Source organism: Vicia villosa, linkage group LG1 (assembly GCF_029867415.1).
Source record: "Vicia villosa cultivar HV-30 ecotype Madison, WI linkage group LG1, Vvil1.0, whole genome shotgun sequence".
Classification (NCBI taxonomy): Eukaryota; Viridiplantae; Streptophyta; class Magnoliopsida; order Fabales; family Fabaceae; genus Vicia; species Vicia villosa.
Genome location: NC_081180.1, coordinates 224214457 through 224220314, shown reverse-complemented (window position 1 = coordinate 224220314; position 5858 = coordinate 224214457).

Sequence of the window (5858 nt, the reverse complement as noted above, 5' to 3'; positions counted from 1 at the left end):
ACATATTGGTCATCTAATTTAGAAGGATCATCATCTAAAAACATAAGTTTAAAACTATTAGATCATTGAAATTTAGTTATTTTAAATGAAAATCAAATTTCTTATGGGAGAGTTTCCAAAACCCAAGTGATACATTTCTCTTTAGAATAAGATTTGTTAATTATTTAAATTGACTTCTTGGAGAAATGAAACTGACCTAGGAACAAGATCATCCACGTTTCAAAATTTTTGAAGTGAAAACTCTAAACACTTTGACATAAAAAACCAATCACATCTATTTTGGGAGTCTGCACATAGCTAAATAAATATACCTAAATTAATAAAATAACTATTAAATCACACCAATACTATAATCCCAATAATTTTTATCCGAAAAACAAGATTGTTAATGAATTTTTTTGGATAGGACAAATAATCAGATTCAACTAAACATTATCAACAATGATTCCCGTATGATGTAATATATTAAACCTTTTATAACCTTGTGAAAGCAACAAGTAATTTTTCAAACAAATTTGGAGAAGGAGGATATGGTCCTTTTTTATAAGGTGACATGTTCGAATTATTTAACTCTGTTGTTAACCAAATATATTGAAGGTCAAGATATTCTTTTGCAATGTCTTTTGGAAAAATTTCTTGAAGATCAAAAAATTGTTAAGCGACATTCATAGAAGTCTAATGAAGGTATAACAAAATTTAAAAACAAAGTTATTTTCCTATCAAAACTTCAACACATAATCCTCCTTATACTCATGGATTATTTTTTGAACGAACTTGCGCGCGCGCGCGCACGCGCGCGCGCGCGCACACACATATATATAATATCTGCATCAGATTATATATATAATTTGTGGAAATATGTGTATTGCATGTATTGTCATTAAGCATGTGAAAAATAAAAAATTAATGTTATGATTCCATATAAAATTTATAATTTATATCCTTATCCAATTCAAATTACAAAGCATAATAACACATATTAAAATAAAATAATAAAATTGTAAAAAAACAAAAAATATAGATTAAGATAAGATGTAAGTGGAATTTATTGAAAATTTGTAAAATATATTACTTATAGGTGTTTTAATAACTTAAAATATAAGTCAGTTAAAAATTTAACACATGAAGTAACTTTTATAATTTTGTTTCATAAGAATTTTCTAGTATGCATATAATAAGTTATATATAAACAGACTTTTTATACTTCATTTTCAATTCAATTCAAGTGTCATTTAAAATATATTTTAGCATTTCTAATTCAATTCAAGTGCCATATGCAATATATTTTAACATTTCCATATCAATTCAAGTTCCATTTCTAATATATTTTAACATTTCCAATTCAATTCAAGGGCCATTTTCCATGGATTTTAGAATTTCCAATCGAATTGTCATTCTGAAGCTAATGTTTATGTGATTGCCATAATCCAATTGTCATTTCAATACTAGTATTCACATGCTTGAAGTTAAATTGAGATAATTAATGATTTACAAGGTGTGTATAGCATTACGTTTTTAACATATTGGTAACAATCATTTTTTTTATTACTATCACTTATTTTTATTTACTTTCTAATACATTTTTTTTAGGAAAATAAACACTGCACTTTAATGAAAAAAATAACATTACAAACTTTGCCTTTTTATATTTCAAAACAAAAAATATTTCAGTAAGGTTTTTTTTTTCTCTTTTCCTATTCGAAATACAAGTAGCAGTTCTATTTTTAAAAACTTTTTTGATATAAGGTATTATGAATTAGGACCCCAAACAGTTATTTAAGTTGCCAATCATGATTCATTTTTATTGGACATTAAAGAGTTTTGTCTTCATATTTTCAATTATATCAATTATGTTATTAAAGATAAATAAAGAATACAATGGTCATATAATTTATAAGGACCATCTAAAAATACAACTTAAAAACTTTTAGGTCCTGGAAATTTAGTTAATATATATGAAAATCATGGTTACCTATGTGAGAGTTTTCAAAATTCAATTGATACATTTCTCATTGGAATGAGATTTATTAATTTTTAAAATTGACTTCTTGAGAAATGATAATGACCCAGGAACACAATCCTCCATGTTTCAAAAGGTTTAAAGTGAAAATCCTGAACACTTTATCATATAAAATCAATCACAACTTTATTGGGAGTCTGCACATAGCTAAACAAATACACCTAAATTACTAAAACAACTATTAAATTCAACCATTACTATATTCTTAATAATTAATATCCATAAAACAATATTGTTAATGAATTTTTTTTTGGATAGGATGAACAATCAAATTCAGTTAAACATTATTGATACTGCATTGCACATGAGATCATTAGTTAGATTAGGAACATTAAAAATAAAAGGAACTACGACTATTAATGGTGTAATATATTAAACTTTCTATAACCTTGTAAAAACAATAAATGTTTTTTCAAACAAACTTGGAGAAGAAGGATGTGGTCCTATTTATAATGTGACATGTTCGATATATTGAGACTATGCAATGTCTTTTCATAAATTATGAATACTCTTAATCAGAGAAGATTTCTTGGATGTTAAGATATTCCTGTTAAGTGACATTCAGAGAAATCTAATCAAGGTATAACAAAATTTAAGAATTAGGTTAGTTTCCTATCAAAACATCATTACAAAATCCTCCTTGGACTCATGAGTTGTTGTTTGAAGGAATGTACGCGCACGCGCGCGCATAATTAAATATAATATAATATAATGAAGTTGAAATCTCCGCATTCTCTAACTTAGATTATATATTAACTTAATGGAAATTTACATTATGTATATTGTCATTAAGCATGTGAAAAATAATAAACTAGTATTATATTTTCATATAAAATTTGTAATTTATATATTTTTCAAAATTACTAAGCAGAATGCTACATACCAAAAGCAATTCAGAGAAGTCTAATCAGGGTATAACAAAATTTAAAAATATGGTTATTTCCTATAAAAAATTCAACAAAGAAACCTCCTTAGCTCCTGGGTTGTTGTTTGGACGAAGAAGAAAAAGTTTAGTTTATGAATACACGCCCAACAAGTGTTTTCTTAGCTTATTATTTGATTTGTTTTATAAATTCAATCATATTATTTTAAATATTTTTTTATTATTATAATTAACAAATTTATTAAAATTATTTATTTCTATTGTGGAAGACCAATCACAAATAAATTTATTATATTGAAAGATGTGCTATGATATTATTTTAGACATTTCCTTAGAAATTGTGTACTTAAACAATGAGCCAAGGCTGGAAATAATACATAGAGATTTGAAAACAGACAATATTCTCTTAAACGAGGATATGACTCAAAACATACCTGATTTTGATCTTGCAAAAATATTTGGAGGGTAGGAGACGGACAAAATAACAACAAATAGAAAGGGAACCATGTAAGTAATACATGAATTTAAATTTATCATTGAAAATTCATGATTTGTTTATAAAAATATTCACTAGACATATTTATTATTAAAATTTTATTTTGTGAAGTGGATATATGACTCAAGAATATGCTTGAATGGATTTTTTCAACAAAATCCAATGTATTCAGCTAAGGTGTAATCCTACTAGAAATACTTTATGGGAAAGACAATAAAACTTACAACTAGATTGAAGAATTTCTTTTAATTATGTATGTTTCTTTTTGTCCACTTTTTTATATTGTTATAATCATTAAGAAAGTAATATGATAACTTGTAAACAATTCATTTGTATCTTGTTTTATTGAAATAATAAAAATAGAGAAATCTTTATATGAGCTTAGGAAAATCATAATCTTACGCCCATAAAACCCTAATTATATTTCCTCTCATTCTTCTTTGTTTCTTCTTTCACTCACACATACACATAAAATTTGAGTAAGATTTTCATCATCTATCTTAGTTTGGTTTATATGACGACAAAAGCTTTTCGAAGAAGATAAAAATAAAAGTGGGATGTCAAAAGATTATCAATGATGAAGATAACCAAGTGAAGAAACAAGTAAATAATCATGATTAAAGGTATAGAACAATTCACATTATATCACATTGAATGCTCATAAATGTGTATCAAACTACATCTTTAATCTTTCTAAACATATTTCATTCAAATGCATGGAAGAACTCTTTAGAAAATGGTATTCGAATACCATATTCCGATATTCGATTATTGCTCAAACAGAAGCAAAATTGCTGATAGTATTTGAATACCATATATGGTATTTGAATACCAGTGCAGATGGTATTCGAATACCAGTTGAGAAATTGCAATTTTTTCACTTTTAAAAGAGTGGTATTTGAATACTAGTTTTCAAATTTCAAATTTTTAAATGTTTTTGACGTCGTATTCGATTACCACATTAAGATATTCAAATACCAACTTGAAGCAATACATTTTTTCTTTTCAAATTCTTTCTAACACATTGAAATGCTTCATGGAATGCTTTTCAAACATGCGCATCATTTTATAACAATGTTTCATGAAATGTTTTCAAACTTGTGCATCCTTTCATAACAATGTTTCATGGAGTATATAAGATGTTCTCATAAAAAATTCTGATTTACCTTTTTCAAAAAATATTTTCATACATTCAAACATGTTTTTCTAAGTGTACAAAAAATCCTTAAGTTATGAAACTTTGTGCATAACTTTTAAGTCATTCAAAAGTTTCATATCATATTCTAAGCACTTAATGCACATTAGTCTGGATTGTGAACAAGAGAAAGAGAATATCAAATTAATTATCTTGGAATTCAATTCAAGTCAAATATTACTCAAAATTCTATACAAGGTTGTATTGTTTTTCACCATTATTGTTTGGTGTGATCATCATAAGCTGTTGGTGATTGTTGTAAAAGGTTATTTAATTTAGGGAGATTCAAATTCCACCATGGTTTTGGTGTTTTTCGTAATAGAAAGTGGTGCACTTTCTTTAGTGTGTTAGAATATTGTGAGAGAAGTCTTGGTGTAAGCCTTGTACAAATTTCTAACATAGTGAAATCCTTACCAGGGTATGGAGGGACTAGACGTATCCTTGTTTGGAAAGGGGAACTAGTATTCTTGTGTCTCTTTAACATTATCACACTTTATTTTTTACTATCACTCATACATTAATCATAACTTGACGGAAATATATAAAGATTCATAACATCTTTAAAATAACAGAAAAAATTCTTAGAATCTAATTCACCCCCTCTTAGATTGCACTCTAAAGTTACAATTGACATTAAAGCGGGTTAACGTAAGTTTCTCCTCGATCTAGAAAGATGGCTTTTGCTAATCCTATTTTTAGAGATGGTGGTAGTAACAACAAATCTCCATGTTTCATTGGTGAATATTATGACTTGTGGAAAATTTACGTGCAAATGTATCTAGAAGCACAAGGAGAAGAAATATGGGATGCTGCTGAAAATGGTCCATACGTTCCTAAGACGATCATGAATAATGTAGAACAAGAAAACGTAAAAGGCTCTTGGAATGAAAATGACAAGAAGAAAATGCTATTTGACAAAAGGCAAACAACATTCTTAATCAGCCTTAGGTATGGATGAATTCTTTCTGATATCTCTTTGTAAAACAACAAAAGAGATTTGGAATACTTTGGAAGTGACTCAAGAAGGTACAATTGAAGTAAAAAGATCGAAATTAAACACTTTATCACAATAATATGAAATGTTTAGAATGCAGCCCGAAAAAACAAGTCTTGATTTACAAAAGAAATTCTCACACTTAACAAATAATTTGACGGCTCTTGGGAATATTTTTTTACAAATTATGATTTGAATCTCAAAGTCCATAGTGTAGCGGTAAAAATGTGACTCGACGCGTTTTCACGCATTCGAAGTACAACAGAGTCG